This window comes from Cygnus atratus, chromosome 1 (assembly GCF_013377495.2).
Source record: "Cygnus atratus isolate AKBS03 ecotype Queensland, Australia chromosome 1, CAtr_DNAZoo_HiC_assembly, whole genome shotgun sequence".
In the NCBI taxonomy this organism is placed as follows: domain Eukaryota; kingdom Metazoa; phylum Chordata; class Aves; order Anseriformes; family Anatidae; genus Cygnus; species Cygnus atratus.
The window spans coordinates 197,508,739-197,520,788 of NC_066362.1; the positions used below are offsets into that span (position 1 = coordinate 197,508,739).

Genomic DNA, 12,050 nt, shown 5'->3' on the forward strand with positions numbered 1-12,050 from the left:
CCCTCTTGCAGTGTAAAACTATTACCCCTTACCCTGCTGTTATGGACCCTAGTAAAAAGTCTTTCTGTCTTTCTTATAAGCCCCCTTTATCATCACAATTTATAGGAATTAGTTGGAATTTGATGCCATCATGGGCCTGAATTTAGGGTGCCCCTGGGAGGAGCAGGTAGCGATGGAAGGACACCATCACAACAGCACCATTTCTTTATGAAACAAGGCACAGGAAAAGAAGGATGGGCCCTGTCTCCATGGCCCAGTCCTACCACATGCATGGGCTCCATCTCCATGGCCTAGCACCACCACATGGGAGGGCCCTGCCTCCATGGCCTAGCGCCACATGTATGGGTCCTGTCTCCATGACCCAGCCCCACCACCACATCTCCTGTGCACGGGTGAATCCCGGCCACCACCCCACCATGGGGAGATGCCACAGGAAGACGTGGCAGCCCCAGGTCGGCATGTCAGCCTGGCAAGCCAGCTGTGTCCCCATCGGGGTGAATCATGGCTGTACCAGTGCTTCCCTGGCTGGACAGGCCTGTGAGAGGTCACTGCACCCGCTCCCTTGCCCAACACCTTCATTATGTGTAATTAAATCCTTGTGCGGGTGCATTTGCTGAGCAGCACACAGAACAGGTCACTGCTGCGTGCAGACAGCGTGATGTTTTTTTGATGTTGCAAATTCACCCGAAGTACAATTACGAGGTACTGAAACTCTCAGAGAGTTTGGGTTGAATATGTAACTAGTTTTAGCTGAAAGAGCAAACATTCTGAGAGAAGCTGCAAGACTCCATTTTGACATTTTAATAATGAAATATTTTTGTTGTTTTTTCAAATGATGTTTTCTGTCTGAGATTGACCTAGTTTGCTTTTTCTTTTCTTTTCTTTTCTTTTCTTTTTTCTTTCTTTCTTTTTTTTTTTTTTAAGCTATGAAAAGCACTAAATAATCCTAACCAGAATGTATCATGCAATGCCTATGAAAAGGAATAAAAAAATCCTAGAGAAGAAAAGAAACATTCTCCTTTAGGGGGTGACCCAAAACAAAAAGTATTTTCTATTTTTCAGTTCAGCAACTGAAATGAAAAACCTATTATTTGCACAGCTCCAGTACTGAAAGGCATCTCGTAAACGCGTACTGCTGGCAATTTATTCTTTCCACCTGCCAAGGGACAGGCTTGTCTGCAAGTTCAGTAAAAGTATGAGAGAGAAAGAACGAAAAGGCAGTTTATCAACATTGCAGAGAAGATAAAATGGCTTTTCCATATTCACTAGTTTCTTTAACGGAAGAAAAAAGCCAGCTTCCAGACCCCAGCCCTTTGCCTGCTGTCCATCTCTGTTCAGAGTCACATGGACATGAAATGATTCAGACACAAGCCCCAAGCTCCCATCAAACAGAAAATTAATTGCAAATGTACAACTTCCGACTTTAATGATGCATAAGATCTAGTCAGTACAGGAGAAAGCAAAAGTAGGTTGGCATGGAAAGAGATAGACACGGAGCAGGGCCCACCAGCTGTAAGCAATGTTTGTGCAGAGGACTTGCTAAAATACAAAGGAAAAGAAAGAGGCATTGCTGCTCTGCCCGGTGACTTGTGATTTACACTCTGGCTGCTCGAAGTGCTCGGGCTTGTTGCAGTCAATAGCCAGCACCTATTACCTCCATCTTTTAAGAAAACAAACAAACAAACAAAAATGTCAGATTTCCAGAGTGCCTCCACTCAGATCCTGTGCTCGGTCTCCATTTAGAACAGGAGAAGCTCATTTTACACACCCACAGCTTCCACCAGTCATCTGAAAACACAAGATGAGCAAAGACATGACATTCCTGCTATGATACGTGATACCTTAATACAATATAAAAAATAATGGAAGGCAGGGTAAGTTAAGACCCCATTTACTTCACAGCCTTCACTATACTTCAGCTAACACCCACACAGATCACAAAGCACTGTCCCTTTTCATCTTGACCTATAAAGCTCTTCCAAACTGCAGAATAAAATAGCATGACACTGGAATAATGATTTCAGAAATATTTTACCACCTCTCTGATCTATCAGAAATGGCTGGCAGAGAACAAGCCTCGTTCAGGCTCCTCATTGGGAACATTTCTAGTTTAAAACAATCTGCCACACAGCACTTCTGGGCGCCCAGCAGCTGCGCTGGGAAATTTTTTTTCAGTATCATGAAATACAGAATTCACATTGCCAGACCAGGAGGAATATAAAAGTTAATGACTTGAGACTAACCCAGATAGAAAACTGATTACAGTGTCAAACCCTAAACACTCCAGCAAGCAGGGCTTAAGCTAGACGACAAGAAGAAGCTGGCAGCTCTCACCCAAACACAGCCCACAAAACCTGCTCCATCCTCACGGCTCACCAAAACAGGACATTGCTGACTGGATGTGAGCTGTTGCACGAAGGATCTCCCATTTCTCAGAGCTACTCTATCTCCTTTCTCACAGTTCAACTCCAGAGCTGTTGAACAGGCTGTAGCTGCAACCACCTACTTGATGGGAGGGAAAAAACAGTGATATTTTCCAGGAGCCACAGGCTGGAGGTGGTTTCCATGGTCAAGCTAAGCATTTCTGGTCCTTCTTTCTTCCACAAGGAATGAAGGAGGGCACAGTTTCACAAGATGCTTATTCCCACCTGACCTAGTGCGTGGTTAGGGCTGGAGATCACCACACACCGCCGTATTGGTCTGAGCTTCCAATGCAGAGAAACAGTTGGTATTGAATGATTTGGTCATTTGGATGATGAACCTTTCCAGTGACTTGTGGTGGTTAGGAGCTCATGTGTGAAGCTTGCAGAGCAGGGTCCAGCCTAGCAGAGTGGTGTGGTGTAGGGTACCTTGATGGTGGAGAAGCACCAAGTCAACCGATACTGCCTTGGCCCCTATGGGAGGGCCATATCACAGAATCGCAGAATGGCTGAGGTTGGAAGGGACCTCTGGGTCCATCTGGTCCAACCTCTGCTCAGGCAGGGACACCCAGAGCAGGCTGCCCAGCACCACATCCAGGCAGCTTTTGAAGATCCCAAGGAGGAGACCTCACAACCTCTCTGGGCAGCCTGTGCCAGGGCTCCGTCACCCACACAGCACAGAAGTGCTGCCTGGTGCTCAGAGGGAGCCTCCTGGGTGCCAGTTTGTGCCCATTGCCTCTTGTCCTGGCACTGGGCACCACCGACAAGAGCCGGTGAGCCAATGAGGCTTAGTCCTCATTGCACTCTCCTTTTAGGTGTTTATAGACACTGATGAAATCCCCCCTGAGCCTCTTCTTCTCCAGGCTGAACAACCCCAGCTCTCTCAATCTCTTCTCACAGGAGAGATGCTCCAGTCCCTTCGTCATCCTCATGGACCATGGCAAGGGCCAAGCCAAAGTGGCTTGGGAGAACAGAACATGGGAGAGAAATCTCCGTTTCTGCTCCTGTTGCAACCCCCCCCAGCAGGGACTGGACACTTCTAGTGCATTTCCAGCAAGAAAGAGCACCAATCATTTTTGGGGGATTTGGGATGGACATTGGCCATGGCAAAGGGATGAGGAGGGCAGCCAAGGCAGGACTGAGGCAAGCAGAAGGGGACGAAGAAGGGCACTTGGTCTGGCTGGAGAAGAGGGAGAGAGCTTGGGCAGGTCGCTGCATTTCACCTCCCACTGCACCACTTTGCTGCCCTGAACACTCTCCTTTAAGTAGTCCAAAAGGTGACTAATGAGCTGTTTGTTAATGCCATCATTCAAAAAGCTCTATTTGTAGCCGGTCTTAAAGAGTTTTTTTAAAGCGGCGCGTTTCAGCCAACTGGCACAGAGCGTGATTGCAAGTTAATAACATGACCTCATGGTAGTTATCTCAAACTAATACATCATTAATCTGATCTTACGACAGCTACAGGAGAAGCCCAGAGCCAAGAAGCACTTGCAGGCTCCCCAGTCCCCAGGACAGAAGCCCTTTTCATAAAAGCTGAGGGTTTACATACAGCAGACATGTCAGGACAGGCTCCTCCGCAAGTTATATCGCTCCCCTTGCCTCAACTAAAGAAAGAAATGGAAAACAAACAAACAAACAAACAACCAAGCAAAAACAAACAAACAAACAAAAAAAAAACAGAACAACAACGAAAAAAAAACCGAACAAACAAACAAAAAAACACCAAAACATCCAGGAGCCATGAAACACATCTCCTCCAAAAGGATCCTTTCCCAAAAGAGCAACGACCACGGAAGCAAGCAGGTGGGCTCCCAGCATCATAGGGGCACATTGGGTTGTCTCTGGTGCATGACAAAGCCCTCTTGGAGGGCCTGGCCCAGGCCGATATCAGGGGTGATATTCACAGGTCTCAAGTCACCTGCACTGAAGGGGACAGAAGCTCAAACTCTTCTATATCCCTTTGGGTATGGAGCAATTGTGGAAAGCAAATCAATAACTACTGTTTGCATGTCATGATTTCAATTGAATAGCCCTTCTCTATCTGGGTACATGCATCTACATAGATATTCGGGAACAATAACTTGAAAAGCTTTAAAGATCTTGTCTTTAAGGTCAGCCAAGCTCTTACTTCCACTCCTGAGCAAGGACCCCTCAGGAATGGCCCCAAAGAACACAATGGGATGCCCACAGCCTCTCCCAGCACTGACTGCCCCTTCAGTAAAACCCATCTGAGGTTCTGGGTCAACCCAGGTTTGTGGTGGTTTTACGTAAGGTCCCCCAAGTTACTGCAGGGAATAATAACATTTCTTCTACTTTTCTGTTTTCTTCCAAATTCAGCAAATTAAATTGTAATGCAATGATTCAGATGTTAAACCACCTAATTCAAAGACAGTGTCTCGTTTTGTGTCTTCCACAGATCTGCCTGTGCTAAAACAATGCTACCAACCACCACCACACCTCATTTTTTGCCACTTATCTTCACCGGTGATTAGCTGCCAGGTTGTTTTACCTGTAACAATCACTTATCTAGTTAAGAGATGATAATTTCTCCATGCTGTTTATTTTTTGCATCCAGATTTCACCTCCCAGCTCCAATCTCAGTTTGTACACGATCTCTCAAGAAGCAGTAAAATACAAATGGTAAATCTTACCTCGCAAAATGTCCGTGATTTCTCCAGCAATAAAAAGAGCCTGTGCCTCGGTGCTACAAGACCAAGCTTTCTTTCTCAGGGAGGTGTTTGTCCTTTGTTAGGAAAGGGCTCCACAAAAACTATGCAGCCATTGCCTGGACTTGCTTTGGGTTGTGTGGGTAAGTCACGGGAATTCAGCTGCTCTTGTGTGTTCAAAGAGCTTCAAAATTCTCTAACCCACCTATCGGCATTATGGTTCCCACAAATATGTGAAGTATGCGTTTGTCTTCCTGAGTCATATAATTATCTTGGAGAAAGTAAAGCCACGGAAGTGCAACGGAGGGGAAAAACATGGACTGGCCACTTGAATTCCTCGAAGGTCAGCAGTGACCCAGCAAGAAGATCACCTCCAAAAGGTGACAACGGCATGAAGGAGACTTTGCTAATTCCTATGTACCAAACATGAATCTAATGGAGGTGTGGGGCTGTCTGCTTCCACTCCTGCCTTTCCCCATGCTAGACATGCCAAGGAGAATTGGCAGCACCTTCTCGAAAGCAGACAGAGTGCTAGGGGAGCTGGCGTGAAGCTTGGTGGATTGCACAGGTTACAGGATGGCCTCTGGCCAAGGAGAAATGTAGTGGGATGATTCCCGGGTGACTGACGGTGAATGGAGACTGAGTCATCAGTGATATGAATTGAAAAAATGATGTGAGGCATCGGTGTCTGGGCTAGTTCCATCTTGATAAGGGTGGTGGGTGGCTTCCTGCATTTTCTGTTGAGTCAAAAGCACCTGGGGAAAGGTGACAGCAGCAAAGGAATTTGTGCTATGATCAAATGCCACCTCAGGCAGTCCCAGAAGAGGAATAGATACCATGAGAGAACAAGGTAACACAAAGGTGAGCTTCCCAGAAAAGCTCCTTATACCAAGCATGAGAAAATGGTGAGCAAAGAGTGACGGGGTCCTAGATTATGCCATCTTTTTGCAGAGAAGAATATGGGCTTACCGTGGAGCACATAGCTCCAGCAGATGTTGACACATGGCAACAGTGAAGCAGATTTGCAATTTTTCCCAGATGTCTAATAATGAAGACATCTCAGAAGTGAAGCTCCAGATCACTCCAATTCACACAGGAAAACAGCCAGCTCTCTTGAGCAAGTCCACGTACCTGAGACAATTGTGAATAGATCTTAGTTTTTGGTCCATCTCCCAGAAGACCAAGCCCATCCATCATTTTGGCAGTGTATGGAGGTGATTTCAAAGTTATGAGCTCAACCACATGGTGTTTCCAGCCACCAGGTTAAACAGAAAACCTCAGACCTGGGAAGCCAACAGCTCCCTCTCCCATTGTGCTCCAAGCAACCATGTGGGGTGAAGACACAGAGAAATGTGCTGCGCAGGCTTTGAGCCTTTGTGACTTGAGAAGAGCCCTGGTGCTGGGATATCCTGAGGATGTGCTCAGGTCCAGGCTCACCCATGCAGTGCTGAAGCTCCCCCACTGATCACCAGGGTGCTGGTGACCCAGAACCTGCCCCAAGGATGGGGAAGCCCCATAGTGTTGACTCTGTACTGGGAGAGACTGGGAGAAACATCACTGCTTGGGCACAAGTGAGCCATCAGAAGTTCAGTATTCACAGCAGAAGTTTTGGATTACACTTGTTAAAAAAAAAAAAAAGAATTGAAATCCTACATAGCAGACTTGTAATTACAGAGGCAGAGTGAGTCATTAGTTCTCCTGCAGGTTTAAGGTGGGCTGCACCAATCTGCCCTGCAGGCAAACGGAGCAAGCACCTGCAGCCCAAATCCAACTCTTCCCAGTGGGAAGGGGCGAGGTGGTGAGGAGCCGTCCCTGCATGGCATTGTGCCTGCGGAGCTGGGATTGCCCACGAAGGAGTGGCTCTGCTCTCCTCCCAGCCCATGCTGGAGATGGGGTTCATGCTGAGTGCCACCAGCCTTCATGCTCTTTCTCCATCCTCTTCTCCTGAGCCTTGGGTGAGTTAATCCATTGGGCATCAACAATGTTGAGGTCCCAACCTCATGCCTCCACCTGGCCTTGGTCTGGAAGTGTTCACCGCACTGACAGAGGTGTGCAAGGTACCCTTTGTGTATTAATTAGGGAGGTCTCGTTCTCAAGACTTCTTCCTCTTAATCACAAACTACTCTCTGGTGAAGCACAAGAGCAGAGTGAGGAAGCTTCTCTACCCCAAAACCTAAAGTAAACCATTCGATGTAACTGCAGTGTGTTTCAGGCGGGATGTCTGCTGTCAGATGGGAAATACTAGAGCTTTTTGTTTAAGCTGCATTATTTTTCAGAGAACTGAGTTAGAAATAAACCTGTAACACCGCTGCCTCCAGAGGAAGCTTCTTTGGGGGATGTCACTGTGCTAAAAATAAAAAAATAATAAAAAAATCCAGAGCTCTGCAGGGAAAAATAAAAAGGGAAGCCAAACAGCATGACACTGAGTGGTTTCTCTGCGATCTGAAAGGAGCCAGAAATGGGTTATTAAAACAGTGATGCTTTGGTGACTCTGGGAGGAATTGTGTCAAAAACAGACCCTCTGCTTGCGGGTCCATGTGAAGGATGCTTGTCCTTTCCACCATCATCTGGCTGCATACACAGAGTATGTGACCCTGCACCTGGTCTGGCTCCTAATCCATCCTCCTATATTCAAAGTTCACCCAGTACTATTGTTCCACACCCTGGCTCCCTCCGGCTCCTCCTGCACAGCTCTGACCTTCCCCGGTGCCACATTTCACCATCCCAGGACAAGCCGGTGCTTGCAGCCGCCGTGCCTCTCCCCGGGGCCTCCCAGAGCCCCAGCTCCTCCTGCCAAACACACCCAGCACCGTGCCGCTCCTGAGGCTCGTCCGGATGGTGCTGGTGCTTGAGAGGTGCCGGTGCTGGGTGCTCGCCTCACCCTGGACACGGTGGAAGCCCCTGCCTGGAGCAAATGTCTGACAGAGGCACAAGTGACTGCTGGTTGATGGTCTCACATGGGTCATGCGTGGGTTTAGATATTTAAACCCACAGATATTCAAAGGGCAGACCAAGTGGGACCTTGTCACGGCAGTAAAAGGCAGGCTTGCTCATGTCCACCATGCAAAAGGGAGTGTGAAAGCCCCTGCTGTGGTGATGTGGAGAAACAAGACAAAGTTCCCTTCTCCTTTCTCTAAGAGAAATGCATGGAGAGCGTGGTGCTGATGATCTCTGCCCCCTGGGAGGAGAGAAGGAAAAGCAGAAGCAGTCCATTGTGGCACAGCGACTTCATGTCTTGCTGTCAAGGCCAAACAAATGCAGCCACCAGCCACTCCTGGGTAGCAGCCCTCCTTTCAGCCAATACTTCACTCAGCCTGGCACCATCACCGATGTCCCAGCACAAGAGGACTTTCATGGTCCCACCTGAAGGCACAGAAGAAGACCTCGAGCCATGCCTGGGGTCTTTGAGCAGCCGGGCTCAGGGAGCAGGGACCTGGGCAGAGGCTACACAAGGAGGTCTGTGTGGGCATTGTGTGGGGAAAGGCTGTCACATTTGTCCTCCAACCCTTCCACAGGCATCATGTACTCATGTGCACAAGGACACTCAGGCCCTGGAGCATGTCCAGAGAATGGCTACGAAGCTGGTGAAGGGCCTGGAGCACAAGTCCTGTGAGGAGAGGCTGAGGGAACTGGGGGTGTTTGGTCTGGAGAAGAGGAGGCTCAGGGGAGACCTTATTGCTCTCTACAGCTACCTGAAAGGAAGGTGTGGGGAGCTGGCGGTCAGCCTCTTCTCGCAGGTAACTCGTAGGACTAGAATGGGAATGGCCTCATGTTGTGCCAGGGGAGGTTTAGTCTGGAAATGAGGAGACATTTCTTCTCAGAAAGAGCAGTCAGGCATTGGGACGGGTTGCCCAGGGAGGTGGTGGGGTCACCGTCCCTGGGGGTGTTCAAGGAAAGGTTGGACGTGGTGCTGAGGGACATGGTTTAGTGGGTGATAGTGGTGGTAGGGGGGTGGTTGGACCAGATGATCTTGGAGGTCTTTTCTGACCCTAATGATTCTGTGATTCTAGGATAAAGGGCAAATCATCTGGCTTGGCACTCACTGGGGATGAGGAGGGCACACCTGTGAGCCCCACCACTACTGACAAGGGGCTGGCCACGTGTCTCAGATACGGCCTGGTGGGGTGAGTCCCTGTCACCAAGCCCAGCCCTCGCTCTCTTCAGTTCTCAAGAAGTGGATGCCTTGGCTTTGGTCCACATCAGAACAAAACCAAATGCTGAATTTTCTAAATGCCTCATAAAAGAGAAATGCCATTTTCCAGCCAGCTCCACTTGCTGCTTAAGAAAACAAAGCTATCTTCACCAGAAAAGTATCTGCATGGTACTGATATTTTTTCCAGCTAAAATGTGAAGCGTACCAGCTCCATTTCTCCTTTCACATTTTAAAGGGTTGACTGCCCTTTAGACTTGCACTTTGTGGCCATCAGGGGCTGTTGATTTGTGCATGTTATTTAAACCCTCAGCAAGGAACCAAAGTAACAATTATCCGTCCCATGGTCTGGTGATTCACAGGAGACCGACAAGCACAGCGATGCAATGTAACCGCTATGAGCTATCGGTGAGGAATGACCATAAAGTCTGCTCAGGTTCATTATTGGAGGGCAGTGTCTAGCAGGACATGTCCAGATGTATCCTTGAAACTGAGGAGCTGGGTGATTTAATCATTCCATGAGGTAATACGCAGCTGATTATTACTTGTGTGCGTTACGGAAAAAATTAACAGTAAACCAATGTTAGTGGGTAACAACTTCTGTAATGGAAATTGCTCCAGGTGTAGGGCAGAGATGGAGCAGCTCCCTGATATGGGACCTCCCCAGGTCAATGACTTGACCAGACCCCAGTTACAACAAAGTGAGTATACATGGGCTAGCTTTATCTTTTTACTGTATGATACACAGCAATTCACCTGCACTTCATAATAGCTAAAAAGATACCTGCTTTAACACTAGAAAGGCTGAAAAAAAAAAAAAAAAAAAAAAAAGCCAATAATCTAAACAATTTTCCTGTGGCTTTACCAGGCTGCTCACTGTAACAGTCAGTCCTACCCACTTTGGTCGCTGTGATTCTCTAGTCTCTGGCTGGAGGCATCTTGGACATGGACTCTTTTCACAGGTGGGGTTGTTTTTTGTTGTTGTTATTTTTATTTATTTATTTGCTACCACTCATAAATGAAGAACAAGTATTAAATCCTATTAGAGATGTTAGATTTTGTCTGACTCCCTCTCCTGCAAAGGAAGAAACTGCTCTCAAGCCTTTTTCTGTTCTTGCTGTGACCCCCGCACTGGAAGCACATCTGAGCAAATTGGAGGCACCTTCTTCTGGGGCATGGAGCAATCTGATGGCTTTTCCCAAAAAGATGACGCAACAGAGGCTGCCTTTCCCTTTCTCTCCTTCCAGTAACCGCTTAACCCAACCTCCCCATCACTACAGCTGGAAGAAACCTGCTGGTGCTCCTTGGTTCCCCCACATCTCAGTCCTGTCTCTCCTCACCGAGCAGGCAGGGTCCCTGCACACCCACCTTCTGCTGTCTTCTGGGGACAGTGAACCCTACTGGATGTGCATCTCAGGTTATCCTAAAAGCCAGAGTTAGGTTTTTCTCTGGGATTTTTTTCAAGAGGGACACACCATTACATACGTGCCCTGCATGAACTGAAAGAGACATCTACCTCTTTTCCCCCCATGAGCAAACTCTAACAGCCCATTCTTGACCATCTGTGGCTTGGGCTGCATCACTGGGGTTTCCACTGTTTTTCTTCCAGACACACAGACCTCCTCACTTTTCCAAGGGGCCAGCAGCAGTCAGGACACATGGAGGCCCCAGGGCTGCTCCCTTTCCATGGAAGAGCCGTGTCCATCTCATGTATGCACACAAGCAGGTCAGCAGCAGCTCCTGCAGCACCCACTGCCCACAGCAGGCAGAAATTCCTTGATAAAGCATATTTTCCCCTGGAAAATATCGATTCATCCTTATTTTTTCACCTCTTTTTGGGAACATACCACTTTCAACAAAATCTCTGCCAGGAAAAGTTTCTCAGGCTGGAATTTTTAGTCGATGTGTGGAAAAGCCACCTGGGAGCTGCCAGCAGCTAGCGGACCTCAGATGGCCGGTTTCAAATAAACATCCCCGATCCAAGCTTCCCACATCATTAACCCCTTGGTTATTACCTTGGGCTCCAACTCTTGTTCCAACAAAATCAATAAATCAAAAAACATAAAGATGAGGCTTGGTCCTCCTGCAAAGTAGGAAAAAAAGAAAAAAAAAAAAAAAAAAAGAAGTCCGAAGAAACTTTTCTCCCCAGCCGCAGCTCAGGCTGTTTGCTTTCCAGGCAATGGTCTCCATGTCTTTCCCATGATATCTGCGTGTCCCAAGCTGAAATCCCACCTGTGATCCTGAGATCCCACCTGAGATCCCACTGTGGCTGTGCTCTGGGAGACATGAAGGGCTACAAGCTACAGCAGGAATTTAACAACCTGAAGCCAAACCAAAATGCAGAGGTGATGTTTGTCCTGTGCTACCTTGGCTCAAGCCTTCTGCCCACCCGCATCCCGTCCTGCCTTCACACATCCCCATGCCTCAAGCAGTAAAATGCCACATATGGCTGTGACTGACATTTCCCTAATAGCACCAAACAACTCCATTCCCACAAACGACAAATCCCATCCAAACACCTTCAAGCCAAAAATCCCATCCCTCTCAGCTTGTCATGGTCCCCACTTCCTCTGAACTGATGGGGAAAGCCCTTTATGCCAGGACTTGTCTTCTGTTAAACATCTGTCCAGCTGCAAGCACTGGGCTCCCTCAGAAGAGCAGAGAATGGAGAGGGTCACAGTGGGCAGACTGATGAGAAGAGACATCCCACTATGGTTAGTAAAATCCCAAAACAGACCTTTTTTTCCTAGGAAAGCCTTTCTGGGTGAGAGCTCACACAGCAGCTCATGGAGTTTGGTGGGAGCCTGTCCTCCA

General features: G+C 47.9%; 1 protein-coding gene across 1 annotated transcript in view; it reads right to left on the reverse strand.

The window, feature by feature from the left end:
• The window catches only part of AMOTL1 (angiomotin like 1), a 75,206-nt gene extending 69,985 nt beyond the window's left edge, over positions 1–5,221 (reverse strand). Inside the window, exon 1 of the mRNA XM_035542458.2 lies at positions 5,072–5,221. The gene's annotated coding sequence lies outside the window, so the exon portion shown is untranslated. The remainder of the gene's footprint in view (positions 1–5,071) is intronic.
• Positions 5,222–12,050: the final 6,829 nt, after the last annotated feature.